The sequence below is a fragment of the Leptonychotes weddellii genome, chromosome 14 (assembly GCF_054177405.1).
Source record: "Leptonychotes weddellii isolate Sample4059 chromosome 14, ASM5417740v2, whole genome shotgun sequence".
NCBI lineage: Eukaryota > Metazoa > Chordata > Mammalia > Carnivora > Phocidae > Leptonychotes > Leptonychotes weddellii.
This window is the reverse complement of record NC_138382.1, coordinates 7,842,029-7,858,515: the sequence shown is the minus strand read 5'-3', so window position 1 is coordinate 7,858,515 and position 16,487 is coordinate 7,842,029.

Sequence of the window (16,487 nt, the reverse complement as noted above, 5' to 3'; positions counted from 1 at the left end):
TCATTAATATAAGTGTGTTCTTAATCCCCTTTATCTATTTCACCCATCCTCCCCTTTTTTCTTAGGTCCTTTCCAAGTGAGAACATACAATAGGAAAAACATGCTCCAATTGTATCTTGCAGAGGGCAAGTAATTACAAGTGATCTTTTCTTCAATTTAAATTATACCAATAATACTTTCAGTAACTAATCAAAATATTCACTGAGTACAACTTAGGGAAACAGTATCTAAGTTTCTAGTAGGCAACTAATTTCCCTTCCTTCCTATATCAAGTAGGTACTTAGTCTGTAAACATCATGTGGGGATGGGGAGCTCAGAAGAGAGGCCAGACTTGAGGCAGTTAGTGGTCTTTTCCCTTGTAGGTGACAATTATAGCAAGGAGAGTGGATCATCTCTTGCACCAAAAGTCCCTAGAAAAAAAGAAGACAAGAAATGATAAGGGCCAGGAAGGTGCCAGCAGTAATGCTGCGTTACAAATTATCTCCAGGGGGCACCTGGGTGGCTCAGTCGTTAAGCGTCTGCCTTCGGCTCAGGTCATGGTCCCAGGGTCCTGGGATCAAGCCCCGCATTGGGCTCCCTGCTCCGCGGGAAGCCTGCTTCTCCCTCTCCCATTCCCCCTGCTTGTGTTCCCTCTCTCACTGTGTCTCTCTCTGTCAAATAAACAAATAAAATCTTAAAAAAACAAAAAACAAAAAACAAACAAATTATCCCCAGACTCGGTGGCATGCGGTATTTATTCTCATGCTCCTGGGTCTTCAGGTAGACTGGAGGTTGGCATATACAGGCTGTCCTGGGACCTGGGGTGAAGGGAAGGAAGCTCCACCGGAGACAAGCTCTTCTCAAGGCAGTTAGACAAGGCAAGCATGACGCTGCAAACATGTTGAACTTCCACTTGGGTTAAGTCCTTTAAACATCACAGTGACCAAATCGTGGCTGAGCTCAGAGTTTAGGGGGTATAGAAGCATACTCTCCCTCTAGTGAGAGTGGCTGCAAAACCACCATATATCAGATAGAGAGGCATGGGGACAGGGGAAGCCCTGGGGAAGGAAAAGGAAGGTGAAGGACCATGAGCAGAATATTGAGAAACGTGTATATTTAACGGATGGGTGGACTGAAATAAGGCAGTGAAGGAAACTGAGATCTTACTAGCATAAGTCAGGGCGAAGTCACAACCAGAGCTCTGTTCTAGATTATGGCATCACAAAGTTTGGTCTACAGAGTGGTCTGTTAGTTTCAGAAAAAAAAAGAAATCAAGAAAACAATTTTATTACATATTTTTCACTGATTTGAAACATAAGGTAAATTATAATTTGTCCATAACATCCTATTGTGCTTTTAAATGTCATTGCTTCCTTAACAGGTGGTGTTCATCATCTTGGCCAGAGTAATTCTTTTCCTATCAGTTTTTTTTTCTTTTTTAAAAAGCTTTGTTGAAATGTAATTTACATAATATAAAATTTGCTAATTTTAAATGCAAAGTTTGATTAGTTTTGACAAATGTGTATAGTCTTGTAACCACCAGAACTACTATCAAGACACAGGACATTTTTATCACCCTGGATAGTGCCCTCGGACTCCTTTGCAGTCAATTTCCTCTCCACTTTCCAGGCTCTGACAACTACTGATTGATTCTCTATCACTACAACTTTGTCTTTTCTAGATCATATAAATGGAGTCATATAGTCTTTTGGGCCTGGCTTAATTAATAGCATAATTATTTTGTGATCTATCCACAGGCACATGTATCACTTTTTATTGCTGAGTCGTATTCCAATGTGTGGATGTACCATTATATTGGTTTTTTCATTTACCAGCTTATGGACATTAAGATCCTTTTTATCCTGAGGCAATTATTAGCTTCATTGTAACCTGGATTTGAAGTGTTCGCTCTTAATCACCCTGGTGATGCCACCTCAGTGAAGTTTCTGTGAACATTCATGCACACATCTTTGTGTGGACATACATTTTGATTTCTCTTTGGTAAATATCTGAGAGTGTTATTGCTAGGCCACATGGGTGTATGCTTACTTTGTAAAATAATTCCCACCTGTTTTCCAAAGTGTCTCTATTATTTTGCATTCCCACCAGCAATGAGAATTGCACTTACCAATACATAGTATCATCTGCCATTTTAACTTTAGTCTTAATAGCAAGTGTGTAGAGCTTTCTTGTGGTTTTTATTTGCATTTCCCTAATGACTAAGGAAGTTCTACATCATTTCATGTGTTTATTTGCCATCTTCTTTGGTGCAGTTTCTGTTTAAATACATTTCCCATCTTTAATTGGTTTCTTTCCTTGTTATTGAGTAGTAAGTGTTCTCCATATATTTAGATAAAAGTTTCTGTCAGATATATATTTTGCATATATTTTCTCCCAGTCCATGGCTTACCTTTTAATTTTCTTAACAGTAGCTTTCAAATATGAAAGTTTTTGGATAAAGTACGATTTACCCATTTTTTATATTTTTAATGAATTTTACACCCCATTTAAGAATTTTATGCTCATCTCAGGGTCTCAAAGATTTTCTTATATGTTTTTATCTAGAAGTTTTATAGTTGTATCTCTTACATGTAGGCCTTTTGTCTATTTCAAGTTAATGTTTGTATATGTTGTGAGGTAAAGCTTGAGATTCATTTTTTTTTTAATTATGGACATCCAATGCCAGTGCCATATATTGAAAAGACTGTCCTTTTTCCTTGGTATTTTTGTCAGAAAAGCAATTGACTTTTTATGGGTGAGTCCATTTTTGAACTCTGTTCTGTTACATTGTTCTATATGTCTGTCCTTATGCCAATAACACTCTGTCCTGATCACTGTAGCTTTATACTAAGTCTTGGAATCAGGTAATGTAAGTCCTCAAACTTTTCTTTTTCTAATTAGTTTTGTTTATTCTAGATCCATCCCATTTATATGAATTAGACTTAGCTTGTCAGTTACTACAAAAAAAATTCCTACTGAGACTTTAGAATTGCTTTGAATGTATAGATTAGAGAGAATTAAAATCTGAACAATATTAGTCTCCCAGCTGATGAACATGGTATATCTGTCCATTTATTTAGGTCTCCTTTAAATTCTCTAAACAATGTTTTATAGTTTGCAATATACAGATCTTGTACATACCTTGTTACATTGATTCATATTTCATTTTTAAATATTATTGTAAATGTATTTTATTAATTTCCATTTCCAATTGTTTTAGTATATAGATATACAGTTGAATTTTCCATATCAGTTTTACATTCTATGTAAAATATATCTGTTGCAAATTTTACTTATTCTAGTAGCTTTAGACTAGATTACAGACTCCTTAAAGGTTTTTTGACAGACATTCATATTGTCTTTGAATTAACAGTTTTGTTTCTTCTTTTCCAAATTGTATGCCTTTTATTTATTTATTTTTTTGCATTATTGAACTATCTGGAACCTTGAGTACAGTACTGAATACAAGTGGTGAGAGCTGATATCCCACCTTGTTCCCATCTTAGGGGCATGGCATTTTAGTCTTTTACCACTAAGTATCATGTTAGCTATAAGTTTTTGTTGCTTCCTTTTATCAGTTGATAAAACTACCTTGTATTCCTAGTTTTTATCATAATGGATGTTGAATTCTGGCAAATGCTTTTCCTGAATCTATTAAGATATGGGTTTTTTTTAGTTCATTAATATGATGGATTACATTGATTGTCTTTTAACTGTTATATCAAAATTGCATTTCTGGGATAAAGCCCACTTGCTCATGTTGTATCATCCTTTTAATATGTGGCTCAATTTGACTTGCTAAAATTTTATTGAGGATCTGTTAAGATTTTTTAAGGATTTTGCATCTATGTTTATAAGACATATTGGTCTTTAGTTTTATCTTCTTATAATGTCTTTGTCTAATTTTGGCATCAAAGTAATTATGGCATCATAAAATGAGTTAGGAAGTTTTTATTCCTTTTCTACGTTCTGGAAAAAATGTGTAGAATTGGTATTATTTCTTTATCAAAATTTTGGTACAGTTGATTACTGGAATCATGTGCACCTGCAGTTTTTCTGGAACTGTTTTTATCTACAAATTCAATATTTTTGCTAGACATAGAGCTAATCAGGTTACCTGTGTCTTCTTAAGTATACTTTGGCAGTTTTAGTCTTTCAAAGAATTTTTCATTTCATCTGTGTTGTTGAGCTTATTGCCTAAAGTCCATAATTTTCGCTTTTCAGCCTTTTAATATCAGTAGATTTTGTAGTGACATCCCCTCTTTCATTCATGATATAATTTGTATCGGTCTAACTATACATTTAAAATTTATTGATACTTTCAGCAATGCTTGGCAGACAGGTATGTACTATTTGTCTTTTTGTTTATATATATCAAATTGCACATTTGCATTACTATTATATTACGTTACATCGTATTTCACAAAATGGTCCTGTGGCTAAAAAAGTAGTACATATATTCTTAAAAGTATTGCTAGAAATTTTAATGTAAATCTTACCATTGAGGGAAAAATGATAAGGTTAAATAGTTAATAGTTTGTGCAAATATGGAGGATGAATTTGAATGGGCTATAATGAGTGAATTTATAAGTATCATGATTTTGTAAAGTAGTTAAAAATGAAATGGAAATAGTAAATACAGTGATTTTTATCTGAAAATTGGTTTTCAGTGGACTGGAGATCAATTTTCTCCTTTAATTTTTACCCTTTAATTCATTGTTACAGTTTTTTTTTTTTCAGTAGTGACATGAAACCATCAGAATTTAAGCAGTGATCTTGCTAATACACCAATTGAGTTTTTCTAGTACAAGTGCAAATTTATACCTTTCCAGTTAGAAATGATGAATATTGCTGCTAAAGAAAGAGATGAAGTAAAACATATTCAAGATACACCAAATGAAAACAGGTATAATTCAAGTTATTGCAGAGAAAATATAAAAGAAGTCATAAAGTTAATGATGAACAGTGTGTACAGAAGACAAAGTATATTAGTTATCTAATGCAATGTAATAAACTAACATAAAACCTAGAAGCCTAAAACAAGTTATATTTATTATCTCATAATTTCTGTGGGTCAGGAATTTAGGAGCAGCTTATCTGGGCGGTTCTGGCTCAGCATCTCTAAAGATGTTGTAGTCAAGATGTCAGCCGCGTCTTCAGGCATTGGAAGGCTTGACTGGGGTTGTAGGATCTGCTTCCAGGATGGCTTACTCTCAGGACTGTTGCCTGGAAACCTCACTTCTTTTATGGTTGTTGAAAGAACTCATGTCTTTGATACGTGGACCTGTCCATGGAGCTGAGTGTTCTCACAAAAGGTCAGCGAGGTTCTTCTAGAGCAAGTGATCCAAGGAGGAAGCCACAATGCTTCTGTATGACCTAATCTCAGAAGCTTTACTCTATTTCTGCCATATTCTATTTGTTAGAGGTGAGCTACTAAGCTCAGTGTACACCCAAGAGGAAAGGAACTAATGTTGACCTTTTGAAGAAAGGAGTGTCAGAAAATTTGTGGACATATTTTTAAACCACGACAGAAGGCTTGCTATTGGTGAAATTCATCAATAAGAGAACATTTTGGAATTTCAGTATCATACTATATAAAACAGCAATTAATATCGTGTGCTCTTTGCTGGCATTTTGCTTTAGAGTTTAACTAAACCCCATTTCGCATACAAGGAATACATGTACAGTTGACCCTTGAGTGACACAGATTTGAACTGCACAGGTCCACTGATACGTGGATTTTTTCAGTAAGTACACTATAGTACTGAAAGACATTTTCCTTATGTTTTTAATAACAGCTTCTTTTCTCTAGATTACTTTATTGTAAGAATATAGTATGTGATACAGATAACTTACAAAATATGTGTTAATCGACTGTTTTGTTATCAGTATGGGTTCTGGTCAATAGTAGGCAATTAGTAGTTAAGCTTTGGGGGAGTCAAAAGTTATACACAGATTTTTGACTGTGCAGGGAGGTCAGCACCCTTAATCCAACCCCCTCAACCATTGTTCAGCTATCAACTGTATAAGAAAAAAACTGCTGGATAGGGGCGCCTGGGTGGCTCAGTTGGTTAAGCGACTGCCTTCGGCTCAGGTCATGATCCTGGAGTCCCGGGATCGCGTCCCGCATCGGGCTCCCTGCTCGGCAGGGAGTCTGCTTCTCCCTCTGACCCTCCTCCCTCTCATGCTCTCTGTCTCTCATTCTCTCTCTCAAATAAATTAATAAAAAAAATCTTAAAAAAAAAACTGCTGGGTAACTTCTCATTTGTTTATTAATGAAAATATGTGCTGTGGAAGATTTTTGTTTGTTTAGTGAATGATCACTGTATATACTGTGATGTAGGTTGTCTTGGAGTAAGTATTGAATGTTACACCAGTTATATGTGTAGAGAGGAAGGGATCACTAGAGAAAGGAAAAAGGTTGCCCCTGATCACAGAGTACTTTATTCACAGAATACAAGTGTTGGTCAGCCACCTTACTGGTAACATTCGATCAGTTTTGAGGGAAATAGGGACATTTTAAATACAGCCAAATTGTAGCTGTTGATTATCTTTTCAGCTTCTTTTGGCAAAGAAAATGGCAGCCATGTAAAATGTTGCTTTTTCATACACAAGAACACTTGTGGTCAGGGCAAGTGGCGCTTACATGAATTTTTATTAAATGATGAATGTGAGATTAAAACATTTTAATGAAGTTATTATTTCTGACCACAGTTGTTTCTCTGAGTGGCTTTCTTAGGTGTAATCCAGAATGAAAACATAGTGGCTAAGACTTAAGTTAGTTCTGGAGTCAGGTTTCCTGGGTTCAAAACCCAGCTGGACCGTTTACAAGCTACAGGATCTTAGACAAGTCATTTCAAACCTCTGTGACTCAATTTCATTATCAGGGAATAAAGTTAATAATACCTACCTTAAAAAATTTTCCTAAGGATCAGATGGGATAATCCATATAAAATGCTTATGCAGCCTGGCATATAGTCATCATGCAATAAACATTAGGTATTTTGACACTATTATATCCTGCATGTGTTATTTCAGGGCAAAATACCGTGAACTGCAGTTAACCTATAAAATTTCTTAGGAAGTTATACTTCTGGTTAAAATAGCTCAGTCACCATGATTTTGACCCTTTCTCAACACTTAATGCTTTATTTTAATCATCTATGAAAAGAATCTATAACCTATCATTGCATATATTTTAAACCCATATCCACAAGCGTCCATAGAATATGAAGAAATACTTGGCTGAGCCCAGTGCAACTAAATGGTGGGTTAGGAATCTTTGATTCCACTCTCCCAATATAAATCCCTCACCTCTCCAGATTTACAGTTGGTGTGTTCATCAACTTAAAGTGAAGAGGAATCCTTTAATTAGTCTTTAGTGAGAAATCTACCCCAATTTCTGGTCTGTGTTCAAGTGTAAAGTCCATAACTACCTATTAAAACCATAAACTGTGAACTAGAATTTTCAACCTTAACAGTATTAGAGAATAAGGGGAAAATGACTGGAAGAGGAAATTGACCTTTGAATTGAGCTATTTGTGTTTAGCTGGCTGTAGATATTTTGATGAAATATTTCAACAATATTTTCCTTCCCTCGGGTATGAAATAACCATTATTTTTTATTTTTAAAATGTGTCTTTTAAGTTAAAGAATTATAAATCTTTAAAAAAAAAAAGTCTTCTAAAATCGGTGCTTGCCTTTTTTTCATGAAATGCCCTAGTGGGCAAACACCCTCACTCTCATGAAAGTTGAGAGTTTGAGTGACTCACTATAGTCAGAGAGATACTAGAGCTGCAGCGTCCACACAAGAGCCATAACATGAAATAGACAATTCAAACTATAGAAATTTGAAACAGGGAGAGAATCCTTCCAAGAGGAGGAGGCCAGTCTAGAACAGACTTACAGAGCAGGTGGGATCTGGACCTTGAAGGAGGTGAGGGAATTTTAGGCATATAAATGGGAGGAGAACTTTTCAAGCAAAGAAAACAATGTATCCAGTAGCATCACACTAGGCCAGTGTAGGGCATGTTTCAGGGACAGTGACTAGAATAGTTTGACTAGAAAAAAAAGGGGGTGAGGGATAAAAGAGACTTTGACTAGACCCACACTATGAGGTCCATCAAAAGCTTGGCACCAACTCAGTCCAGCTCTCACGTTAAGGCATCCTCTTATAAACCATATTTAGAAAGAATATGAAAAAGTAAGTGAGTGGGAGAAAGTAATCCTAAAAAGCATTAAGAGGGGGCAGCCCTATTTCTTTGCTTTATTTCTGTACTTCTGTTTAATGTTCTATATCACCAAGGCACACATTTCTGCCCTTCTGAGAAAGAATCCATGAAGGATGTCTTTCTCTGTCAAAAAGAGAAACCTTTCTTTGTATAATAAAAGTGGTGTGAGGAAATCATTAGTTAAATTGTCATGGTGTTGTTTTTGCTATGAAATGGCAGATTTCCTGGCCTTCACTCTTGGTATTTATGACTGTGATGGGGCAGACAACCAAAGTGGATATATATCTCCATGACTTTGAGTAAAATTCAAAAGTCATTTCAGCAGTTTGAGTTAACAGAGTGCAATGTTATTCAAGAAATGTAAACAACGGCTTTATTCAGTCATCTTCTCTATGAAAAGTTTTATCTGTGACTTAATTTTGTGAATACAGAGAATACCGATTCCTGTATGAAAAACTATTTCTCAAGCAGGTGCTCTCTCTTCTTCCTTCGTCTTTCATTGCCCAACTCCTTGGCTTTATTCTCTGTAAAGAAAAAGACCTGACCTTACTGTTTTACTGCTCCAGAGAAATTCATTCTTTCATTTCTGATGGGTTAACAACCATTAAAAGTACTGATTAACAACAACCTTCTCCAATCCCCAGCCCTCAGAACACAGAATTAGGACAATGCTTGGTAAATGCTTATACTCTCTCTCTCTCACCTGTTTTCAGAAGAAAAAAAAAATATTCTTGAGAAAAATGTAGGCTCGGATGAAATGTAGACTTAGTAGTGGTGTACCATTTTGAGTAGAGTGCTGGGACATATCAGAGGACTCATATGGGATGCCTAGGTAGCAGTGTGGAAGAAAGGGGAACTGGATAGTTAGGAACCTGAGTCAGGGCAGCACAGATGAGAGAGTGACAGTTCTTTCAGATTAGGTGCTTGAGGTTACCTTAAAAATATCAGGGTGCTTGGCCAATAAGAGAGGGCAGAGACTTTGAGAAGAGTTGTTGTGACTTCCCTATCATGATGGCTAACTTTCCTCCCTCACTTGCCTCCCCTCTCTCCTGGCACCCCCTATAAATCATAACGATGATTTCCTTAGAGTACAGTGGATAGGGATCATCGTCAGACAACATATTTCAACAAAATTCTCAAATGTGAAAAGCAAATGGAAAAGTGATCATGCCTGAAAGAAGTAGAGAAAGCTCTACCCTAAGAGTCTTGCAGAGGGACATAGCTCAGGAGGCCATTTCCCTTCTCAGAAGAATCTCCACAAGACTACCGACCTGGCAGCAGCAGATTATGGCAGAGCTGGAGACAGAGGAGTGGGACTGAAAACAAATGGGTCTTAATACAAAATATGTCCTCTCTGTCCCTGGCAGAGCCAGCAGCCAACTGAGTACTTGGCCCTAAACAAAACAACAACAAAACCCCAGAGCTATCCTTTCTGAAGAAATTGAACAGACTGTACACCATCTAGTGAAAAATTAGGAAAGTTAGTATGGTTGCTGGTATTCCTAATAAAGACTTCTTTTTGGCTTCTGGAATGCCCCCCGCCATACACATGCTGCCCACAGGATGAGGGGCTGGCTCCCCACTCCTCACGCTGCAGCCATGGTGTCAGTCTGGAAGCCCCACTCCTGCCTCCACAGAGCTTGCACTCAGCATTCCTTCATTCATAACATCACCTGACAGCCCAGGGCTTTCAGTCATTTCATCAAACCTTCCAGCAGGAATGAAAAGACCAAATTAAACAACAACAACAACAAAAAAAACGGACTGAGAGGAAACAGAGATAATGTAGGGAACAAAAAAGAACTTAAAAAAAACTACACAGACACCTCTTTTCCTAAGAGAAATTTGAGAAAATACTACATCCATAAACCAAGAACATGAGGCTATGAAAAGAAGGGACCATCATCGAACAAGAAATAGCTCTCAGAAATTAAAACAATACATAATTACCAAAAACACATTGAAAGGAGAGAGTGGAAAATAAAGGGAAGATACCCTCCCACAATATACCAGAAAGAGAGAAAGAGAAAGAAAATTAAAGAGGAGAAACAGAATCTGATTAGAAGTATTTCCAGAAAGAAAGAGAACTGAAAAAATGAAGAACAGCACATTTCTATAGAAATAGTAAGATACATATTTTCTGACCTAAAGAGAGATATGCAATTCTTCCAACCAAAATGGCTACCCTAGATGTATTCTCTTCCTCTCCCTCTTTCTCTCTCTCCCTCCCTCCCCCTCCCCCCACTCTTCCCCCCCTCCCCATTAAATAGGCGAAGTAAGTTAAACCCTAACTTCTTCCAGGGGGAGGTTCATTAAATGTATAAAGTAGAAAAATAGTAGAATTAAAACTGGTCAGGTTTTTCTCTTGGGAAGAGATGTTGACCGGGTAGGGATAGGTTGGTAGGCAAGTGTTTTAGGTTTTGTGTTTGTTTTCTGTTAAGTTATGTTGTGCTGTTTCATTTTTTTTTTAAAGATTTTATTTATTTATTTATTCGAGAGAGAGAGAATGAGAGAGAGCAAGCACATGAGAGGGGGGAGGGTCAGAGGGAGAAGCAGACTCCCTGCCGAGCAGGGAGCCCGATGCGGGACTCGATCCAGGGATTCCAGGATCATGACCTGAGCCGAAGGCAGTTGCCCAACCAACTGAGCCACCCAGGCGCCCGCTGTTTCATTTTTTTTAAATTGGGCATATGTTTCACTTTGACTTTTAAAAACGTAACACATACTTAAATAAGAATTGTAGACGATGCACCTGCTAAGACAAACACTTGATTACAATTGTAAAGTGGATGAAGAAAAACCTAAGAACCCTAGCCTCTGGTTTTCCAGCCCTTTCCCCAAACTGTTGGGCATCACTTGCTTTCCTTTCTTCAGGTCCCCAGGCTCTCTGTCTGCCATCTGATCTCAAGACAAGGTTCAAAGTTTAGTTACCAAACTTTAGTCTTTGAGCAGTGATCTCAGCCTTAAATTCAAGGTCTTAGGTATAGAAAGAACAAGCTCTCTGCTGGAGTCCTTAACATCACACTGGTCCTGTATGTTGACATCAGCCCTGACTAAGTGTTTAGTTCAGAACAGAACGGCAGACAGGGAGGTGACAATTAACATCATTAATCACTTGTTTGGCGACAGGAGCTCTTATTCTGCGGATCCATTGTTATGTTCAGAAGGTCCATGAATTTCCTCAAATTGAACCCGAGTGTTCATTTTTCCCATCTTTATGGGTTCGTCCTTTCCCCAGGAGAAAGTCCATAGCCTTTATGAAAATCTCACAGGACTCCTTGACTTACTGATGTACAAGCATTACCGACATACATGCCCCCATTAATCCTCTCGACAACCTTTGAGGCAGTAGAAGAAGAAGAGAAATAACATTTATTGAGCATGTATGATGCTTACATATTTATCATTTAATTTTTCCAACACCCCCATGAGGTCAGTGTTATTATTCCCATTTTAATAAGGCCCAAGAGGCAAAGGGTCAAGTTAGCATTTGAACTCATGTCGGTGTATTTGGAAGACCCAGGCTCTTTCTAGTATATCGTGATGTCTCCTGGTCTGTTCCTTTAGTTACTAGATAGTTAATTTTTTCCCCACTGGGAGAAAAAAAAAGGGGTTTTATGGGGAAGGCCTGTGTTTTTGCTCTAACGATTTGCATAGCAAGAAAGATGACCTTATACTGTTCCCAGTGCTCCATGGGATTAAAGTGCAGTGATGTGAGAACTCAGGAATCTCCTGCATGAACAAGCAGCTGAGAGACCTGCAGACCAACAGTTCTCAAGCTACTGGCACCACTTGCTGTCTGTGGATAATAACATAAATGTTCACACTCTATAAAACTAGAGAAAGAAACAAGGAAAAAGCTGTGAAACACTGAAGACACAGTTCACTTATTAAAAAAAAAACACACTGGAAAATCAAGACTCAAGACTTCTCCATCATTAAACACAATTAAAATGGAGTTGCCAAGGACAAAAGATGAAGTTGCCAAATGGACCTGAAATCACAATGGTGCCCACTTAGCAAACACAGCATCAGCTGCCCCAAATACATGGCTGGGCATCTGCTTTGTATTCAAAGTGGCTAGCCCCTCCATCGCACCATCTTAGCTAGTTTTTCTTACCACCTCTGTTCTTTAGGAAATACTGAAAGTAATTAGTTTGATGACTTGGAAAACTCCTTTTAAAATCCCTACAACATTTGGTAAAAAGAGCACAAGAAAACCTCTCCAACTGATAAATATCTAATTTACAACTGTTAACCCCATGTGTTCCTCCTCCTCTTGGCAAAGTAAATGGATTTGTAGTCATAATAGGAATAGTTTTTTTTTTTAAATATATATCCAATTCTGAGAGTAGGTTTATTTTGTAGGTTCTCAAGCCTTTAGACAATTTAGATGAGAATATGGAAATATAACTTTCAGTTGGCTGGCAAATCTTACATTACCTGTAAACTTGGGCTACTGATCAGTTTTAAAACTGTCTTGTCTATGCTATCATGCCAAGGAGCATGATATTTTTTCCTACAACTTTATTATAGGTGGTTCTTGATTTTCGTACTTCCTGGGATAGGAAGCTCATCTCCTTATAATTATTTGTAAAAGAGATCTTAGATGGAAAATGAAGGCTATGTTTATGCTGGGAAGCAGTCATGGCCAAGAGCGTCCTGCAGAGACTGGTTGAGCAGCCCCACAGAAGTCTACGCACAGAGGGTCTTGTGGGAAAAACTCATTCAAAGGGGGGAAAGTAGAGGAATGCAAATGTGGTCCAAGGTTAGTGACATAAATAACCCCTTGTGATGCCTGCCCACCATGCCCCTAAGACAACCTTCTGCACAGAAAACAGTGCTTATACTACTTAGAAATTCTACTTCCATATCTGCTAAAAGGCACTGGACCATATGATCTATAACTACCACTAATTGGACCGGGGGTGACCACCTGACCCCAAATGGGCCCATTAGGTTCTCTTCCATGGGAAATTTTAAGTATCCCAGAGGCTCTGGTTAATCTTTGTTGAATAATTGGGAAGTTAGTGTCAACTGGGGCAGACATTCTCTCCCCTGTACCCCAAGAAGCAGTGAAAGTTGACTTCAAAATGCATGAAGCAAACAACTAATAGAAGTCTATGGCTCCAGAGAGTTTCTGCCTTGGCTCCTGACACTGTTGGATTTCCTGCTTGTAATCTATTATAAAGCTTAGATATCTCCTCTTGAAATACCCCTGTATCTATACAAGAAATTTCTCATCTTCTCCTTAAGCTCACTGGAGTTAATTTTGGTCATTTGTTTAATTCCGGGGGAGAGGGACTGCAGACTTCATGGAAGGAAATGAAGGGAGGGAGAAGGGAGGAAGGAGAGGAAGGTTGTCTATAAAGTATTGAGAGCACAAGTCTGTGTCCCAGAGAGTGGCATAAATTGACCATGAACCTTCCTAACTGTAGTAATTGTTAAACCACAGTTAGTCTCAAGGAGACCCGGCAGGCTGAGCATAAGAGAAAGCATAGTCGTCAGAAACCAGGAAGTAGCCAAAGAAAACATGGCAGGTCTCTGTGGTGGAGACTTCAGTGGGTTTTCTTTGGCTGATGAGGCTACAGTGGTACGTTTGGTGACGTGCAGTAGTCAGCCAGAGACAGAAAATGATAGATACGTTATGGAATCTTAGAGACCAGGGGCTGGTTTTCAAAGGCACATGTGATGCTCCTTGGAGACTTCCAGAAACATTTGGGGGAGAGAGGCTTGGAGTCCCCACCTGCCAGGTTGGGCTGTATCCAGAGAAATACTGTTTTGTTACAGTTACTTGGACCCATTTTTAACCTTCAGGCTGAAGTAGTCTGGGGTAACTGGAGATATATATACACATAAGTTCAGTTACTGAGAAGTACCTTCTGGCCTCTAACTTACACCCTTTGGTTTATTCTGCATAACTCCAGAGGATAGTCATTTGATAGCCCTTCAAATATGTGAAGACAGTTATGAAGCCTTCCCTAAATCTGAGATTCCACAATCTGTACCGATGTTTTATCCCAGTGACTTCACCATTTTCTTCTCTGACCTAGGGTCCATACATCAGACACGTCCTACATATCAAAATCCCCTGGGGCACTTGCTCAATACACAAAATACATATTCTTGGTCCCATCTTCAGAGATTCTGATTTAGTAGGCCAAGGATAGGGGACATAAATCTCTATTTTTTAAACAGATGATTCTTACATCACTGGTCAGTCCTGGCATTCGTATCGAAGGTTTTGTCTTATTGGTCTCTCTGCTTTGCAAATACACCATTAGTCAGTTATGTGATGTTCCAAAAGGAAATGTGTATTCGCCTGTTAGAGTCCAACAAAACTGTTGATCATTTCTTTACCCAGATTGTATCAATGCAGACTGGGGATTGCATGGGCTGTTTATCAGTCTCTCTTGATTTATCATGCCTTTGTAGTAAATTAAAATTCAGCTGTTGCTTTTGCATGAACAACTTTTGGTCTACTCATTCCATACTTGTGGAATTTACATTTTTAACCTAACAGGAAAAGTTCATATTTCCTTTTGATATTGTATCTTAATTTGATTCACAGAGACCTTTTAGATTCATCAGGAGTTTAAGGAGTAGACATGCTGTCCTTGGCAAATTACAGAAGCACGCTTTCTATGACTTCATAGAAATTGTTAACAGGAATTTTGTATAGGTTAGGACCAAGAGCACAGGATGCTGGAACTTTATTAGAGAAAGGCTTGCACAGAGGCGTGGTATTAGTTTCATATTGCTGCTGTAACAAATTACCACAAACTTGGTGGCTTCATACAAAACATTAATTATCTTATCATTCTGGAGGTCAAATGGGTCTAACTAAGGCTAAAATCAACGTGTTGTGGGGCTGCATTCTTTCTGGCGGCTTTAGGAGAGAACCCATTTCCTTGATCTTTCCAGTTTCTGGAGGCTGCCTGCATTCCTTGGCCTGTGACTCCTGCATTCCTTGACTTTTTGCTTCAAAACCAGCAATAGCTGGTCAGGTCCCAATGCCATCTCTTTGGTCCTGATTCTTCTGCCTCCTCCTCCTTGTGATTACATTGGATCCTGCATAATCCAGGATAATCCCCTTTAAAGTCATATGATTAGCAACCTTGGTTCCATCTGTAACCTTCATTCCCCCTTGCTGAGTCACATAACATACCCACAAGTTCTGGAGGTTAGGCATTCTGCCCACAACCAGCATCAGTGGTAAGAGTTCCCTGATGTTATTAGACTTTTCAAATTGCAGAGCCTGTACCCATAAAATGACTCACTCATCCCATGAGCCACAAACGGCAGCTGTGATTGAACCCATTTTAGAGATGAAGAATCTGAAGCTCAGAGAGTATGAAAGCTCCCTTCGGGTTAGTTACTAAGTGATGGAATGGGACCAGCGCCTGTGTTTGATTGCTGGCCCACCGATCTTCATAATCATTTAAGCAGCTATGAGTCCACCTAATGTCTTATCATCTAACATTGCCCCGTGTTGGTCATAAAATATCATGAAAGACGTTGTCAGATACACATTTCTCTGTCACTGCCCTAATCAACAAGCCAAATAACTTATCAGAAAAGGAAATAAAATTTAATTTTTCAACATGTCCCCAGAGAACTCCTGTTACAGCCTTGTGATAGCTCCTTTTCTTTTCCTTTCATTTATTGATTTTTTTTTTAAGAATTTGAAGACAACTAAAGGCCAGTCTCAGATGTTTTTAAAGCTCGATGACCATCCTACTGGCCTGCTCATTCCGTGATGGATTTTTTATGCATTTGGACGGTATTCTCTTCAGAATTCCTCCCACCCAGTAGAAACCGAATCTTCCTGACCATGGAATGATGGAACCGAAACACAGCTGTTTCACGTTTAAAATCATCAAGGTTCCTCTCTATTGTCTCTGCCTAGAAATGCTCTTTCCCCCTGTTCTCTTTCTTCTCTGTGTCACTGTTCTTTTACTTTCGAACTTGTTGATAGCAATTTTAATTCCCTTCTGCCTCTTAAAAAACTCCCCTTTCTTGGCTTCCTTCCTGCATTATTTCTTCCAACCTATCCCAGAGACCTTCAGCCGATTTAATAAGCTCCTCCATGGAGGCACATACTTAAAGTGCTTTTCTTTTCTCATCAAGCAAAGAGACCAGATTGCATTCACGGCGAGCAATATTGTGTGCTCAAGAGCCCCAGATAGGAAGACATGAAGAGCTGTAGCAGCATTGTGGTTCTTGCACATTGAGGGCATGGGACCAGGGAGGTCGCATCACCCCCATTTGGTAGCA